The sequence below is a fragment of the Arachis ipaensis genome, chromosome B9 (assembly GCF_059453495.1).
Source record: "Arachis ipaensis isolate K30076 ecotype BB chromosome B9, ASM5945349v1, whole genome shotgun sequence".
Classification (NCBI taxonomy): Eukaryota; Viridiplantae; Streptophyta; class Magnoliopsida; order Fabales; family Fabaceae; genus Arachis; species Arachis ipaensis.
In genome coordinates this window covers 108,400,680-108,421,332 of record NC_142444.1, presented here as the reverse complement: position 1 = coordinate 108,421,332, position 20,653 = coordinate 108,400,680, and the positions used below count along the sequence as shown (strand labels likewise).

General features: G+C 26.0%; 1 pseudogene; it reads right to left on the bottom strand.

Moving 5' to 3' along the window:
- Positions 1-13,736: 13,736 nt before the first annotated feature.
- LOC107633182 (uncharacterized) overlaps positions 13,737-20,653 on the bottom strand; it is a 43,600-nt pseudogene continuing 36,683 nt past the window's right edge.

Sequence of the window (20,653 nt, the reverse complement as noted above, 5' to 3'; positions counted from 1 at the left end):
GGCAGCAACACCTTGCCAGAAGGCGTGCCAGTTACCGAGAAAGTATTAGACGAGGAAAACAAATCGATACATCAAGTGGACCAACTAACATGGCAACACCATTACAAGATATCACAAATATACCTCCTCAACAATACTCTATATCAGGTACTCTAAATTATACTTCTCATTAATAAATTTATATTGTTAGTTTATTATTTAATATGAATTATTTTTTACGATATATCTATGTTACTGGACTCTTAGTACGTACCAATTATGTATAATTTATTTCTTGAGTGTACCGTTAAATTATCAAATTATATTATTTCTTAATACTGAATTTTTTACATATACAGATACTCACAATAACACTGGAGCTGGTTCAAGTAATATACCAAACGATTCAAATATGGGTAGGAATTCTATATTTATATTTATTTAATTAATAATATTTTTTTTTCTTAAATTTTGATTCAATAAATTTTTTATTATTGGCCTAAATAATGTTATTATATTATCTTAAATGTACTTTACATCATCATAATCTCAATTATTAAATAGTTTAATAATTTTTAAATATAATATCATACAAATATAAAATTTTTATAACTGTATTATTATAAGAAAAAAAAAATATATATATATATATATTCACTGTTTAATAATATATATATTTGTTATTAATCTGTAACAAAAAAAACTTAATAGATAATTCTGCTATATTTTTTTAATTTTTTTTCTACAATTTAGTTCGCCATTTAATTTGAATAATTACTACAATATCTCTATGTTACTGTACTCTTCCGAATGTACTCTTAAATTCTCAGCCTACATTATTTTCATGTTAAGAATAAATTTTTTAAATATTTAAATACTCATAATAAAAGCGAAACTGAATCAAATAATAGACCGAATGGTAATAAATTATTTTAATTATAATGAACACATAAATTATTTTAATAATAGACCGAATGGTAATAAATTATTTTTATGATTTTAAAGTTAATTATTTTAATGAATTTTAAAATTTTAAATTCGAATAACATAAAAATAATAATATAGAATAATTAATGATAATATAAAAATGTTCAAATTAAAATAATCATATATTACCTATCTATAAACAATAACAATATGAAAATGATTTAATTATAATGAACACATACATCACCTATCTACAAATCTACAAATAACATAATTCATAAAATAATTATTACAATATATTATTTTAACTTCTTCTATCTAACTCAAAGTCATAAAAATAAATAGAAAAATACGATTGTTTACAAAAAATGAGTCATATTTAAAAGTCACTTTTTTTCTTTGTTTAGGGACCTTTTTTTTAAGTGGTAAGCCAAAGTACGGATCTGTATTTGAAGAATCTTTCTTGTGCCTACAAAAAGTGTAAAGAAGAAAAATAATTATGTCTTTTTTTTTTGTGATTATATATCAAACTATAAGTAAATATATTAAGATAAATCTAAAGTAATTTCTGAATTTGTACCGAGAAAAAATCTTTAGCAATTCCTCATACATCTCCTTATCAATAAATTCTTGAGCCTTGAAGAACTACAAAATTTAGAAATCAATAAAATATACCATATGCCAATACAAATTTCATTATATTTGATCGAAAAGTTAACAATAAAAAATATAAAACCTGCAAAATTGAAATTTCTTGTTTGAGGTTGGATTTCCTACACATGCACAACAAAAGAAGCCATTAAACCCTCTGTAGAGCATTCAAATTTATAAGTATCCGATATTACCTCTATTTTGTGCGGTTTCTTAATCTAATGATAGGTACCTACAATGTTGTTCTTTACTAACATCAGTTGGTTCCGCTCCTATGAGTTTGTTGCTGGAAAAAGAAAAATGTTTAATTTATTATCAGTAGTTTAAAATTATTTTTTGTAACTTTATTCAACATGAAAAACATAATCTCCGTTACAATCTCAGAGTAACCTTTTAGTATTTTAGCCATATACTTTTTTCCTTCATTTTTTATTAGTAAAAGAAGAACATAGAAGGGGATAGATAATAGGCATATCAATAACATTCTGATTACGATGATTGTGTTACCTTGTATGTTGTTGGAGCAGTATTTTCTTTTTTATCATCTTCCAGAATTGGGTCTTGTCTGTTTTAACCGTTCCTCCCCAACCAATAAAATAAATTTGAAGGGAATGAACCTATTAGATAACATATGATTATGATTACTAACATAGAAATAGAAGTATGTATATTGAATGTAATTTTGACCGTGATTAATTTAAAAAATTACTTTATTGTCTATTGATTTGATTGATGCAATTGCTTGCTCATCTTTCCATGCACTCCAGAGATTTTGAAATCCTTCTTCCTGTAATTGGTTCTATTTTATTTATTCTATTACTTCTAATAATTTTTATTTTGTATGTTTTCACCTAGAGTTATCATTTTAATTTTTACTATTTATTTTATTTCTTAAAATATATTTTATTTAATCATTTTATGTTATCATATATGTGTGAATTATAATAAAATAATTCAACAAAATATAAAATTTTTTAAATTAATTTTTTTTCGTTTTCACTTAAGTTTCCATATTTTTCATTATGATTGGCAAATAAATATTTTAAGTATTATATTGATTTTTATAAAATTTTTTGTGTATAGATTTTAATTTTTTTTTGTTAGGCACGGGCACTCTTTTTTTATAATTGGTTCTTGTAATGATTTTAAATAAATAAATTTTTTAATATTTTATTTAATTATTTTATTTTGTCATATTTGTGTGAATTATAACAGAATGATTCAACAAAATATAAATTTTTTCAAATTATCTATTTTATTATTTTTGCTAAAGTTTACATATTTTTTATTTTAATTGGCAAATAAATATTTTAAGTATTTTATTGGTTTTTATAAATTTTTTTTGTGTATAGATTTTAATTTTTTTTTGTTAGGCACTGGCACTCTTTTTTTATAATTGGTTCTTGTAATGATCTTAAATAAATAATTTTTTTAACACCAATTATGTTTACACTTAATATTTACTATGAATACATTAATATGCTAACATATAAGAATAAAATAATATTTTTTTATAACTTTATTTACCTATTAAAATTATGTCACAATACTAAATATATAAAGAGAAAAAAGTACAATACTAACCAGTTACATTTTTTTCACGTCTACTGTTTTGATCAGATCTATTTCCATGAATTTCTGATAGTATGTAAAAAGAACACATCAACAAATTATAAAATTGTTCATTAAATTAAGTCGGTACAGTATCAGTGGTAATTGAGAGGTTACTTTTAAAGAAACAAATCATATAAAATTAAATTGATTGGAAGTAATAGAATACGTAGAATACCCATTAATATCATAATTATCCAAACTCTGAATAACGAAAAAGAATAGATAGTGTCCATAAAATACAAATACATGATAGACAGTTTGAGTTCTGAAAAAGGTTACCATTTGAAAAATAATTCAAGTGTAACCGTATAATAGATTTATTAAGTGAAGAAATTTTCATTTATTTTTTACAATGATATATATATTTATTAAAAATATTTTAATCCTTTTTGTGTATTAAATAAAACGTTTAAAAGAATTGTAGAATATTAAAAAATATATGAAACGTAAAATTCTATTAGATATTAATTGGACTACTATTATTATGAGCATCTGAATAATAGCAATCATATTATTGGAACGACAATAATGTATTTTAAATGATTATATTTTACAGTGTTTAATTTTTCTTTAGAGATAAATAATTCGTGAATATAAAAATTATATTAAACTGGTAGCATAATAATTATGTTAAAAATAGTAAATTTATCAATTTAAATTTATGTAGTGAAGTAATTAATACTTCTGATATATCTATTTTTGATAAAGAAAAGTATAAAAAATATCGAAATACTAATTATTTTTGTTATACAGTGAAAAAATTTAAGTTACAATTATATTATTAAACACATGTATCTAATATAATTTTTTTTATAATGATGCGGCGCGAGAACATTTTATTGATTCTTATAATAATATTATATAGGTCAATAATGGAAGGTTTATTGAATCAAAATTTATGAAAAAAGAAATTACTATTAATTAAATAAATATACAGGAGTTCTATCCATATTTATTACCATTTGGTCTATTACTTGAATCAATTTTGCTTTTATTATGAGTATCTAAAATATTTAAAAAATTTATTATTAACATGAAAAGAATGTATGTTGACAATTTAAGAGTATATTCGGTAGATAAATTACAGATAAATAGTACTAAGAGTACATTAACATAGAGATATTGTAGAAATAATTCAAATTAAATGACAAATTAAATTGTAGAAAAAAATTAAAAAAAATATACCAGAATTATCTACTAAAATTTAAGAATAAATATATTATTAAACATTGAACATATATATTTTTCTTATAATAATACAGTTATAAAAATTGTTTGGCAGTATAATATTATATTAAAAAATTATTAAACTATTTAATAATCGAGATTATTAATTATATAAAGTACATTAAGACAATATAATAATATCTATAATAATATTATTTAGGCCAATAATAAAAGATTTATGGAATCAAAATTTAAGAAAAAAATAAATTATTATTAATTAAATAAATATAATAAATATAAATATAAATATATAGGATTCCTTCCCATATTTGGACTGTTTGGGAACGACAATAATATATTTTAAATGATTATATTTTACAGTATATAATTTTTCTTTAGAAATAAATAATTCGTGAATATAAAAATTATATTAAACTGGTAGTATAATAATAATTATATTGAAATAGTAAATTTATCAATTTAAATTTATGTAGTAAAAAAATAATCACTTCTGATATATTTATTTTTTAGAAGGAAAAGTATAAAAAAAATATCAAAATTATCAACTAATTTTTTTTGTTATAAAGTGAAAAAATTTAAGCTATAATTATATTATTAAACATATATCTAATATAATTTTTTTTATAATGATACGGCGCGAGAACATTTTAGAACAATAATGGAAGATCTATTGAATCAAAATTTATGAAAAAATAAATTACTATTAATTAAATAAATATACAGGAGTCCTACCCATGTTTATTACCATTCGGTCTATTACTTGATTCAGTTTCACTTTTATTATGAGTACCTAAATATTTAAAAAATTTATTCTTAACATGAAAATAATGTAAGCTGAGAATTTAAGAGTACATTCGGTAGAGTACAGTGATATAGAGATATTGTAGAAATTATTCAAATTAAATGGCGAACTAAATTATAGAAAAAAAATTAAAAAAATATACCAGAATTATCTATTAAGTTTTTTTTGTTACAGATTAATAACAAATATATATTATTAAACAGTGAATATATATATATATATATATATATATATATATATTTTTTTTTTTTATAATAATACAGTTATAAAAATTTTATATTTGTATGATATTATATTAAAAAATTATTAAACTATTTAATAATTGAGATTATAATGATATAATGATGTAAAGTACATTTAAGATAATATAATAACATTATTTAGGTCAATAATAAAAAATTTATTGAATCAAAATTTAAGAAAAAATAAATTATTATTAATTAAATATATATAAATATAGGATTTCTACCCATATTTGGATCGTTTGGTATATTACTTAAACCAGCTCCAGTGTTATTGTGAGTATCTGTATATGTAAAAAAAATTTAGTATTAAGATGAAAATAATGTAATTTGATAATTTAACGGTACACTCAAGAAATAAATTATACATAATTGGTATGTACTAAGAGTCCAGTAACATAGATATATAGTAAAAAATAATTCATATTAAATAATAAACTAACAATATAAATTTATTAATGAGAAGTATAATTTAGAGTACCTGATATAGAGTATTGTTGAGGAGGTATATTTGTGATATCTTGTAATGGTGTTGCCATGTTAGTTGGTCCACTTGATGTATCGATTTGTTTTCCTCGTCTAATACTCTATCGGTAACTGGCACGCCTTCTGGCAAGATATTGCTGCCTCTGTTCTTCACTCATATTTTGTCTTCGTTGTCTGGCATAGTCTTGCCAAGTTCGTCGACCACTCCCACGTGAATCTTCTATTGGTATGTTGTCAACTATAATTAATCAAAGAAACATATAAAAACAGCCATATACTTTTATTTAATGACGAAAAATAAATTACAGTAGATTTTACATTATATTTAGGCGAAGTGAGAAGAATGCAGAGAAGACAGAGGAGAAATGAAGGAAATTTTTTCTATTATGGAGAGATATGGAGTAACCAGTGAAGTGAGAGAGATTAAGAGAAAAAATTGGGAATAATACAATTGACGCAGTAATTGATGTGAGAGGAAGTAACTGATGCAGTAGTGGGGAATTAAGTAGTAGAATTCTGTAACTGATGGGTGATGTGAGAGAAATTAACGTGGAGAAGTTATATAGAGGTGAACGTGGATAGAAATGAAGTAGTAGAGGTGAACGTGGATGGAAATGAAGTAGTAGCTGTAACTGGAGGTAGGTTACTAAAAAGGATAAAAATGGAAAGAAAAATTGGACACCAAAAATGGGTTTTCCCATTATATATTGTTATAGATTATTATTATTATTATTATTATTATTATTATTATTATTATTATTATTATTATTATTATTATTATTATTATTATTATTATTATTGTCCAAAATAATTTTTTATCAACTATTCATTTTTCAAATAACTGGGTTCAACTATAAAATAAAATCAGCATGTCCATGTCTAATGATAACAAAAACCAATAAAAAAATTATCTTTATTATACTATTAACAAATACTTCCAACAAAATTCCTGTACCACTGTGCTACTCTGCGTTTGTGTCTGCTCCTGCAACAACAACACTAACAGTTGGATGAGGCCTCGAAGATAGTGAAGGTGGAGTTCTTTTATGATCCTGCTGAACTCCTTGGTGGACTCCTGAAAGGTCCTGCCATTGATGCAAGTGGTGAAGATGCTATTTCAAGCTGTCCTGTACTTAGGAACACTGGCTAAGGAATAGATATAGCACAAGCTGCACAACCCTAACCTTAAGACTTAGATTGTAATAAAGGGTTACAGGCAAATAAAGGTTCTTGTGCTATTGTAGTGCCTATTTATTATGTTTTTCCCTATGATATCTCTCAAATCCAGTAGTTGAATGACTAATTCGGTATGATCAAAACTCCATTTAAGAGTTTATTGTTAGTTAATAAGTTACTGCATACACAAAGCGAAATTCAAACTTTTGAGACTTACTTTAAGTAGACGAGCGAATTAACTACTTGACCAATCCAACAATAATAATAATAATAAGTACCTACATATATGATATATATTTTCAACCTAAGAATAATATATGTGAAATTTTTTCTTTTTCTAATTCTACAATTAACAAATTAGAGAGAAATTAAAGGGCTAATTCTTTTTGGGTTTGCATAGATTTGTTTGAAGATACAAAACACTTTAAAGGCTATACATATTACTTGAGTAAGCCAAAATTATGAATAAGCTTTTGATAATAGAGTTGCAAGATATTCATCTTATACAAAAATGGTAAGATTTTATACAAAAATACTAAACAGCAGACGAAGACTTCTTTTGAACCGACACGGTGGGCAGATGCGATGGCTAGACAGAACATAGAACAGTGGACGAGATGTGGGATGCAGCAATAAAGAGGAGAATGAACACGATGGCAGAGTTGCAAAGAGGAGAACAGACGCACTTCAGAAAGGAGAAAGAACGCCGCAAACAGAGAGAACGGCGTGAGGAGGGTTGACGGTGCGATGAGAAAAGAATGTGACGAGAGGTTGGCTGCAAAGAGGTTGGATGAAGTATGAACGACACTAAGATCTCTAAATTGAAGAAGAGTTATGTAAACTAGCGGCTCAACAGGCACTTACGTGCCTGTTCAGCCGCTTTTCTATTGTTTTTAAGAAATTAATTTTATTTTTCTGTTAATATATTATTTACTTCTCAAATTTATTAGATAAATATTTTTTTATTTTAATATTGACGTGATCTTATTTAAAGAGGTAATATAAAATCGTCATAGTTTAAAGTTTTAGGTAATATATGAGGTGAAATATTCGATAGAGTAAATTTTTATTCTCAACTATTCTAAAATATACAAAAAGTATTTTCAGAATGATAATGCTTCTATTTTATTTCTTTAAAAATTTTGACTGTCGTCTATTAATTTATAATATTTTTAATTTAATTTTTTAAATTTATTATGACAAAATAACGATATGATGAAGTTTTTGTCCGCTAAAATTGCGAAAATATTTTTAAAAATTAGTTTATTCATTGTACTTTATTTTGTTTTTTTTTTGTGTTTATGTTATATTCTCATACATTATTAAATTTTAATTTGATAATTTTTTTATCATCAAGGACTTATTATTTAGTTACTGTAATTTAATTAAGATTTATTTTTCATCACTAAATGATGTTATGTGTATTACAGTTATTGCCATTAAATAATATTAAATAATATTTGTAGTAGCATTTTTTTAGTTTGTACTTAGATTAGGTATTCAATAAAAATTTGTCCGGTAACTCATAAAAATATATACAATGTTATCTATATTTTTAATTTGAGGATTTTTAGTTTAGTTACCTATTGACTTATAATATTTAATATAGTATTTTGATATTTTTTAAAAAATTAGAACACATTGTGCCATGACCAAATTTTACTATCTATTAAATTTTTAATTGGTAAAGATTCTATAATAAAAAGGATCCATATAATTTATACAATACATTAATAAATACATGAGATAAAATAAGACATATTTTTGTACTATTTTACAATAATTGTTATTTTGTGTTTAAGGTAGATCTTTTCTAATTTTACTATTTAATTTTAAAAGATATATGTTGTTACCAAATTTGTTTACAAAGTTATTGTTATTATTAGTCTTATGAATGTATTGCCTATTTAAAATTTATAGTATTTGTTAATTATTTGTTTTATTTTTGTTATTATAGAATTCATCATTTTGTTTAACATTAGGCATTTTATATAGTAGTGCACAATATCAAACCTCTTAATTTATTCAATACAAAAAATATTTTAAATGAATATTATGCGATGAAGATAAAATATTAAAAATATAAGTAGAGTAAATGAGTACTAACTTCATATTTGCATGGCTTTTAGTATTGTTTGTAACTGGTTCATTATAAGAGATTGATTGAGGCATTGAATTAGTAGCAGTGGTGTATGTCTCGACCTACACTAATACAAAAAAAAAATACAAACTTAATATGTTTTAGATTATCTTAAAAGAATTAAAAATTAGTTCTCAGAAACCAAATCAAATCGCGTAAATTAAGTTAATTAATTTTGTTAATCTTCTATATTAAGATTTAATGTGTAGGCAAAATGACTTAAAACGACGTTATTACATGTTTTGAGTATATAGGGTACTAACCAGTTAGGACATCACCACATCTTTTACTTGAACAACTTCATTATAATGTGATTCCAGACCTATATTTTTAAAGAGCAATATAGATAATAAGCATAATTTGAATTCATAAGATTAAAATTAGTTATCATGATTAAAGTTAACTTTTATGTCGCGTATAAAGGTGATTTTAATTATTTTAAATTTGTTTAATTTTATTCCGAAACAGAGAATATTTTAAAAATAATATTCTTCTATTATATTTTTTTCATTGATTTTTTTCAAAGTTTGAATATCGTCCATTAATTTGTGACATTTTTAAATTTATTTTTTTAATTTATTATGATAAATTAACAATATGATGAGTATTTTGTCCGTTAAGATTGCAGAAATATTTTTTAAAAAATAGTTTATTTGTTATACTCTAATTTATCTTTATTTTTTGTGTTTATATTTTAACATTTCACATTAGGAATTTATTACATATTTAATATTATTAAATTAATATATTTTTTAATAATAAATAATATTACGTGTCTCATGATTATTATTACTATTGGCTGATATAGTAGCATTTTTTGATAATTGATATTTAAGATAGTTATTCAATAAAAATTGATTCAGTAACTCATATAAATATGTAAAGCGTTATCTATGTTTTTAATTTTAGAATTTGAAAATTATTTATCCAATCATTGTTTGTAATATTTAATATAGTATTTAGATTTTTTATAAAGTTATGACCCATTTTACTGTGATCAAATTTTGGCATTTGTTAAATTTTTAAATGGAAAATAATTTTATAATAAGAAGGATTAATTTTTATTTATGCCATGTATTTAAATACATGAGATGAAATATCAATATTCTTGTATTCTTCTTCTATCATTATGTTTGTATTAAAGTCAGAATTCTCCTGGTTTTATTTTAAAATTATAAAATATATATATTATTACCAAAATTTTAAAATATGAAAATATATAAATTAAAATAAAAACTAAAAAAATTAAATTAAAGTATATTAAAAATCATTATGTTACATTAATTTAACACAATATATAAATATTATTTTGATAATAAAATTATTATGTTTGACAACTTTTTATAATTATCTTATAACGTAATATTTTTGTGTTTAAAATGACTTCATTTATTTTTTTAATATGAGAATGCAAATGCATATTTTTTTATTTTTAATATTTTATCCCAAGCATCTATATTAATTTGAAACATAAATATATTTTTTTTTGTAATAAATTTATAATAAAAGTTTTAGTTAAAGAGTACTCAATACTTCTTTTAATAATTTAGAGCAATAAATTTATTTTCATTTTATAGTTATTACTTTGTAAAATATATTTAATCACTCAAATTAAAAAATACACATGACAAAAAATAAGCGATATGTTAATATTTTTTCTCTTTATTCTATTTGTTATTATTAGTTTTATGAATACATTGTTTATTTTAATTTTTTAATTATTTATATACTATATGATAAAGATGAAATATTAAAAAATTATTATTTTGTCTACTAAATTTATTTTATGAAATAAATTATGTAAGGATATACGAAGTCTAAAAAAAATTGGACACCAAATTTTAGTAACTTTTTGTATTTTTTATTAAGGAGTGCTCTGTTATATATGTAAATTTTTTTAAGTTAAATAATAAGCATCAGAAATATATAAATAGTGTATATTAATTTAATCAATTTTGTTATAGAATACTAACCAATTATGTTACTATGACGTCTGTTATTTGGACCAACTCCATTATCATGCGTTTTCAATTCTAGATTTTTCAAAGAGTAGAATACAGATATTAAGCAAAAATTGAATTTATAGCCGAAAAAATTAAATTATCATAATACATGCCTGAAACAAAATGATGATGATGATGATGGGTGGCTCTTACCATTTGTCTAATTGTAGTTAATTCTGTACTTGACAATGGATTTGGAATAGGAATTATATTAGTTGATATAATATGATTGCTGATTCGTTGAATTTTTCAATTATATTTGTCAGAACATAAGGTAGCAAGACACAAAGAAAAAGAATGATTGCAAGAGCATGATTGAAAGTGAAACAGATATTTAACTCTCTTGAGTAAAGTACGATTGAAGGCGCATAAGTTTTTGTTATTGAAAGTAAATCGGTATTTAAATTGAGTACGTATTAATAGTTTTTTTTATTGAAAGTGAATCAACTTTAAATTCTGTGGTGGGTTGAAAGTGAATAAGTTTTAGATCTGTCGTGGGTTAAAGCCAGTTTTTAAAAAAATAAAATAAAATAAAAAGAATTGAGTACGTAGTAGCAGTTTTTTTTTATTGAAATCTGTTTTTAAGTCCTGTCATAGGATAAAGCCAATTTTTAATAAAAAGAAAATAGGGATAAAATAAGAAGAAAAGAAAAAATTGGATACCACAATTCCATATCCCATCATATATTGGTATAGATAATATTTTTTTTAGTAATTATTCATTAATAAATGTTGCATTAACGATTCTGTTTATTGTATTTCAATGTGTTTATTTCAATTAGACTCAATAAATTACCAAAATTCAAACTTATTATCTTGAACTTCTTCCTTGATCATATGGTTAGAATCGTTTAACAGAAGATCTTCAGACCATAAAATTTTTAAAGTAAAAGAAAAATACAATAAAACATATTAGAAAACCTAAAAAAATAAAATAATTTAAAAAAAAAAAATATATATATATATATATATATATATAAAAGAAAAATAATAAATTAAAACTTATTTGGCTTATGACATAAAAAAATAAAGAGAACGAAATAAACATGAAAGTTGAAATAACGAAAAATATATAACACAGTTCTTATCTTAACACATTTAAATATTATATGTAAAATAGATTAAAAATAAGAAAGAGATTAACAAAATCAATTAACAAAGTTCTTATCTTAAGTTATCAGATTATTTAAAAAATTAATTAACAAAGTTCGTATCTTACTATATTTATTATATTTATTGTGTTATATGTCAATCTAATAATTAATAAAAAATAATATTTTTTAATATAGAGCATATTAAAAATAAAGAAAAAAATTAACAAAATATACGTAGAGATTTTTCATTTTACCATTGGTAAGTATAAATTTTTTTACATCTTTTATATGCCAATCGTATGACAGATGAATAATATTAAATTAATTAATCTTTTTGCAATAATTTAAAAAATTAGTAAATGTCAATTTTAGTACTTTTTATAAATAAATGTCAAATTTAATATTCTACATAATTAATAGTTTAGATAGTTTAGAAAATTATAAACATAGACTTTAATAATACATATCAATTAATAAACATAGACTTTGATAATACGTATCAAACAATACAAAAAAAATATTGATAAATTTTAATAAATATAGAATATATTTATAGATAAATTTTAGTACTATAGAATATATTTTAGTAGTAGTGCTCGATCTATAATTATACAAAAAAATACAAATTTTAGATGTAAAAATGGAATAAGATAAAGAGTACTTGTCCTTTAAATTTTTTTAAAAAAATAAAAAATTAGTACTCAAAAATAAAATAAACCGTAAATATAAAATACCAATCACTTGTATTATCATAACGTCTATTATTATTTTTCAAAAGGTACCTGTATTTGGCATTGGAATTGGCATAGAAATTGTATCAACTTCCTTGTCAAATCCTCTCACGATGATTTGTAGGTGTCCCTTTCTTAGTAAATTCATGTCAGAATCAAAAGATAGCAAGATGCAGATCCTCTCACGATGATTTGTAGGTGTCCCTTTCTTAGTAAATTCATGTCAGAATCAAAAGATAGCAAGATGCAGAAAAAAGGATCGACAACAACAGTGAGGAATATTTGTAAGTAGAGCAGTTATTTAATTTCCTCACGATTGCAGCAGTTATTTAATGGGTTAATGCCTTTTTTTTAATTATAAACAAAAATGTATTATTACTATTTTGTCCATAAATTTGATTTGTAAAATGAATTATTTGAGGACAAATGGTGTCTATAAAAATTGGACACCAAACTCTGGTATTGGCTTTATATATTGACTAGCGGCTTAACAGGCATTACCGTGCCTGTTCAGCCGCTTTTTTTATGGGATTTAAAGTTAATTATTTTAATAAATTTTTAAATTTTAAATTCGAATAACATAAAAATAATAATATAGAATAATCAATGATAATATAAAAATGTTCAAATTAAAATAATCATATATTACCTATTTATAAACAATAACAATATGAAAATGATTTAATTATAATAAACACATACATCACCTATCTACAAATCTACAAATAACATAATTCATAAAATAATTATTACAATATTATTTTATCTTCTTCTATCTAACTCAAAGTCATAAAAATAAATAGAAAAATACAGTTGTTTACAAAAAATGAGCCATATTTAAAAGTCACTTTTTTTTCTTTGTTTAGGGACCTTTTTTTTTTAAGTGGTAAGCCAAAGTACGGATCTGTATTTGAAGAATCTTTCTTGTGCCTACAAAAAGTATAAAGAAGATAAATAATTATGTCTTTTTTTTGGTGATTATATATAAAACTATAAGTAAAAACGTTAAGATAAATCTAAAGTAATTTCTGAATTTGTACCGAGAAAAAATCTTTAGCAATTCCTCATACATCTCCTTATCAATAAATTCTTGAGCCTTGAAGAACTACAAAATTTAGAAATCAATAAAATATACCATATGCCAATACAAATTTCTTCATATTTGAACGAAAAGTTAACAATAAAAAATATAAAACCTGCAAAATTGAAATTTCTTGTTTGAGGTTGGATTTCCTACACATGCACAACAAAAGAAGCCATTAAACCCTCTGTAGAGCATTCAAATCTATAAGTATCCGATATTACATCTGTTTTGTGCGATTTCTTAATCTAATGATAGGTACCTGCAATATTGTTCTTTACTAACATCAGTTGGTTCCGCTCCTATGAGTTTGTTGCTGGAAAAAGAAAAATATTTAATTTATTATCAGTAGTTTAAAATTATTTTTTAAGTAGTTTAAAATTATTTTTTATAACTTTATTCAACATGAGAAACATAATCTTCGTTACAATCTCAGAGTAACTTTTTAATATTTTAGGCATATACTTTTTTCCTTCATTTTTTATTAGTAAAAGAAGAACATAGAAGGGGATAGATAATAGGCATATCAATAACATTCTGATTACGATGATTGTATTACCTTGTATGTTGTTGGAGCAGTATTTCCTTTTTTATCATCTTCCAGAATTGGGTCTTGTCTGTTTTAACCGTTCCTCCCCAACCAATAGAATAAATTTGAAGGGAATGAACCTATTAGATAACATATGATTATGATTACTAACATAGAAATAGAAGTATGTATATTGAATGCAATTTTGACAGTAATTAATTTAAAAAATTACTTTATTGTCTATTGGTTTGATTGATGTAATTGCTTGCTCATCTTTCCATGCATTCCAGAGATTTTGGAATCCTTCTTCCTGTAATTGATATTTGTTAATATATTTCTAGTATATATATAGTATGTCTTAGTTAATGATAATTAGTACGTACCTGTTGCATAAAACAAATGTTCAAGTTCGTTGTCTTTATCTCCTGGCATATATCGATGAGCTCCTTTGAAATCAAATTGTCTATTAAAAAATATAAGTCGTTAGTCCTCAATAAATTGAAGTTTGTATACAAAGATATATATATATCAATGAAAAAGATTTAAAGATTAAAATTATATGTAGACTGAATTGTACCAAGAAGTAACTACACACATACTTACTAAGAACATAAATTACCTGTGGGCAAGGTAACAATATTTCTTTGAAAACTACATTTCTGGTAAATTCTCCACTTGTTCCATCTATTTTTCCTTCTCTGACTAAAATTTTTGTAGTCGACTGAGAAATACTTCGAGACAGAGCAACATATAATTGGCCATGGCTAAATACATGTTTAGGGAGATAGATCCCTACTTTAGGAATGGTCTGTCCTTGTGATTTGTTTATTGTTATTGCGAAACTCAACCTTACAGGAAATTGCTTCCGGATAAGTATAAATGGCAGTCCTGAATTTTCTGTTGTTTTATGTTTTATCCGAGGCAAGAAAGCTCTTCTTCCACAGTGATGACCGGTTAAAATTTCTACATCCAACATGTTTTGAAAGGTTCCACGACATAGTAACCTTGTACCATTGCATAAGCCGGCCTTAGGGTCTATGTTTCTCAATAACATCAAAGGTGCACCTCTTTTTACCTTCAACACATGAGGTGGCAACCCACCTGTAGAAACTGAGTTAAGGTATTCCTGTTGATATAAATTATTAGCATCTCCTTCTACCTCATCAAATGAGACTAAATTTCGTTCTTCTCCTGGAAACTGGTTGATAATTATATCATTAAGCTGTTGCACATCATGATTTTTTGGCGTCAATATTGCCCTTTCTACCATGTAAGAAGCGTCCCACCCATGAGATTGTAAGTTTGGAAATATTTCTTCTATTAACTTGTGTAACGATGTTTCACCCTCCCACGGAATTGCCATATTTGCTTGTATCCGTACAAAGTCTTCATGTATGGTGGGCTCAATTCCATCACCAATGCGCATAAGATACTCAGCAAAAACATGATCATTATAAGATCGCATATTTTGTCGCAAATGGAGAATTTTAGTGGAAGCTCATAAATGAGACTTAACTATAGAAGCTGAAATCATTTGTGACTTACTACCTTTCGGTACCACAGGCAGTACTTGGCGAAAATCTCCTCCCATCACCATCACTTTTCCTCCAAATGGCATATCGTTTGCTAATATATCTCTCAGAGTACGGTCTAATGATTGCACCGATTCTTTATTTGCCATAGGTGCTTCATCCTAGATGATTGCCGTTGTTTGTCTAATCAGCTTTGCAAGATCTGATTGTTTGCTTATGTTGCAAATGGATGATGGTTCTGCATTAATTGGGATCTTAAACCTAGAATGAGCTGTTCGACCCCCAGGCAATAATGTTGCAGCTATTCCTGATGATGCAGTTACCAAGACAATATGACCCTTATTTCTCAATTCTGCAATTATAGCTCTGTAAAGAAATGTTTTGCCTGATCCTCCTGGCCCGTCAACAAAGAACACTCCACTTTCTCTTCGATCAATTGTATTCATAATGCACTTGAAAGCTTTAGACTGGTCATTGTTCAATCTTGTTACGGAACACAGGTCTTCCCGGGGTACTTCGACAGACAGTTCTTCTTGGATAACTCTGGGTATCGAGTTGTCATTGTCATTTTCATGAGTTAGAGCTGGCAAATCGTATTGCGTAATCTGTTTTCTGTGCTGAAGGAGTATATCATTTATATCCCTGAGTAGCCGATTTGTGAACACTAAGGCTGTTGTGGTGCTGGTTGACGGATAATCATCCACCATATATGAAAAAAATTCATCCCATAAGCTTCTTACATCTGTAGGCTCACAAAATATTAAGATGGTTGCAAACAACCTTCGTAAAGCACATGGCAATCGTAAAACAGAAGCCTCAACCAAACACTCACGGATGCTACTGTCACTCTCTAACAATCCTCGGTGTTGAGCAGAATGCTTGAAGGATGAATATTGGACCCCATTCACTGTTAGCAAGTCATCCCAACTGATTGGTCCTCTGACATTAGATAACAGAATACGCAAATAGAATTTTTCTCCTTCTGAAGGTGATACAGTATAAATTCGACCGATGGATCTCCTCTGTGTCTTGCGCCGACGCCATTCCTTTTCCTTGTTGTGCCAAGTGTAATACTCTGGAATTTCCCTGTACAAAAGATGCCTAGATTGTTGGTCCTCCTCACGATTTAGGGCAAAGAACTCAGTGAGCATTGTTCTAGAGAAATAATCATCATTAAGTATTTCAGGAATGGTTTGGTGATCATAGAAGCTCACTTGATGTTGATTTGGCAAATGAATTTGTAACCTTTCCACTGATGGATACATTCGGTAAAGGTTAAATTTAAATATTCTCCAACATGCCTCTGGAGCAGCAATCCATCTTGCATCAACAAACTGTTGGACCTCGTCAACATTAGAACCGTTGTGAACTTCCATTGCAACCCGGTCTGGACCCTTGTAACAATATTTGTAGAGATACTTTATACTCTTGATGCTACTACATATCTCAACATTAATATGGCAATCATACTTTAGTAGTAGCCAAGGGTTGTACGGAACTACCCATCTATTATCAACCGTGACATTTTGGTTAATTTGTACTGGAGTGTCGAATTGTCGCCTATATTGCGGATATGAGTCGTCACCTCTTCGTGTTTCTGCTGTGAACTCTTTTGGGTAGTTGCGTTTACATTGGCCATTTTTCATGCAAGGTGAAGATTGATCAAGTGTACCGCAAGGACCATGAATCATATGTTTTAGCACTGCATCATGTAGATGTGGTTCTACTTCTTTAGATGGTATCTCTGCACGTACCAAACTATCATAATGCTCCGGGTCAATTAACTTGTCATTGTTTTCTAAGATTAGCAACATATGTACATGTGGCAACCCTCTTTTTTGAAACTCAGTGACATAAATATAGCTCTTCACCTTTCCCAAGACACCCTTAGATATTACATCCTCTTTCAGCTGTTCAAATTTGGCTCGAAAAATTCTTGTTGTTAGATCTGGACGATCTTGTGGAGTTTGAACTGGGTTGAGTTCTGAAGTTATTTCAGTCCAAGATGGATTGCATGTCATTGTGAGAAAAATATCTGGCTTGCCCTCTTTAAGAACAATCGCCATTCCATCTTCATATCGTTGGGTCATGTCGCGACGGCTACCAATGAACGACGATGGTAATATTGTTCTTTTTCTTCCAACATTTTCTGAAGACAAATATATAGAGAAATATTATTAGTTTTAATAATTATTTTGGGTAATTCTTAATGATTTTTGAAGTAGCAATTAGATACAACAATATTTACCTGCATTGGTTTCTCCTGTGTGCAAAGCATCTTGTAAACCTTGGTATAATTCAGCTCGTAATTTCTTCTGTCTATTTCGAACCCATCTTAACTTTCCGGTTTCAATTTTCACATAGTTATCAACAACATATTGTTGTAGTAGTCGCCCTGCTTGCAATACGGTGGAATGATCATCGGGGCGGATCTACAAATTTTTTAGAATTTGCAAAAAAGATTAGATACATTGATCAATTTTTTGGAAAAATTTTATTGAAGTCTATACTGCGTAGGAAATGGGGATTTGTACCTGGAGCATATAACTATTATATGTTCGGCATGATACTTTGCCGCCACTTTGACTTCGGGTATTGATATCCCATCCATGAGTTCCAAATGGAAAAAGAAGAGGATATTGTAGTGGATCGTAATAGCCAACGAATTCCTGAATCCTTCGTAGGCTACCAGCATGAGTTTGCACCTTAATATCTCGCCCACGAATCATTGTTTCAACGTCATCACCAACAATTATAGTTGCTACCTGCGACGCAGTTGGAAGACTATATTGTGGCTGATTAGCAGGTCGCTCTCTAATGACCAAACTACACTCATGTACATCTGACCGTTGTGCAAGCTGGCGAAACACATGGAGAAAAGGATTATACCGGTGTAGCAATTGTTGTAACTTGAAAACTAATGTTTCATGTAGTTGTGTGTTCTCCAGCATCCTATTCTGCAACTCGTGATCAGTATCATATATGTACAGTTGCAAAAACCGTGGCCGCGTGCCCTGATCCGGATGAAATCCCCCTATACTGTGATATATTGAGCCTTGAGCACGAAATGTATATATACCACGACCTGTTATAGCTAGTTGTTCGTCTATGTGCACACCACACGAAGTGAAGGAAAATACATGATTGTATCCACGAATATGTTTTCTAAAATGGTTTCCTTCTGCAGAGGGGTCCAAGAAGATTTCAAGCAATTCCTGAGGAGCATTTACTCGGGGAAGAGAGACTTTTCCCCCATTACAGCACATCTCGAACGTCTCATGGTGAAATAGACGTGCGCTACAGTAATGGCATGTCCTTGGGACTGGTAGCGGAGTTCGAATTATTGTTGCATCCTCTTGAAAATTTCGAGCACAATTATGGGATGCTCGAACATTTTGTCTAATTTCTGTACTCGTATTAAATTAACATATATTTGGTTACATTCATAATGAAAATCATAAAATGATGAATTTTGTAACAACTAAAAAAATAGTTCTTTGTTGATTATAAATACAAAGAATTACTTCCATTATAGTGGTCATCATAAAAAAGAGATAAGTAGCTATTAAATATTTAAGTGATGTTTCAATCTTTTTTTTTAACTTTGTTACATTGTATAATATTATGATGTTGTTTGACTTTATTTTTTTTAAATTTTGTCATTCAGATGTATTTAACAACTGTAATTATAAAATATTTTATTTTATTCTTTCTAAAGATGTTTTTTATTCGTTAAATAAATGTTTTTATTCTTTTAATTATAAAGAAATATTATTTATTCTGTAGCAATATAGTTTTATTCTTTTTTTAATAAAATTATTTTGTTTAAAACCTTTTATTCGAAACTGTTGTAACAAAGTTAAAATCACTTACGATCTATAACAACATTATATTATTCTAAATGTTTATTATTTTCTTGTTCCATTATATATTTTTGTTTATATGGTAACACTATGTTTATCATGGATTATTTTTTTTTTAGATTAAATAGTCAATACAATATAGCTTGAGTCTGAAATAAATAATTTTTTTTTAAAATGCTTTATTTATATATCATAATTTTTTTTGTATAAAATTTTCCGTTCATCAATTGTCTTATAGAATTTTTTAGTTAATTATCTTATATAGGGTATGACAATTTTTGCCTTTGGCCAAATTTTTTAGCTTGTATGTTTTGTTTTATGTTTTTTAAATGTTTAGATATTACTGTTTGAAATAATACAATACATGACGATAATATTGGTTCATATTTTATTTATTCTATTACTTCTAATAATTTTTATTTTGTATGCTTTCGCCTAGAGTTATCATTTTAATTTTTACTATTTATTTTATTTCTTAAAATGTATTTTATTTAATCATTTTATGTTATCATATTTGTGTGAATTATAATAAAATAATTCAACAAAATATAAAATTTTTTAAATTAATTTTTTTTCGTTTTCACTTAAGTTTCCATATTTTTCATTATGATTGGC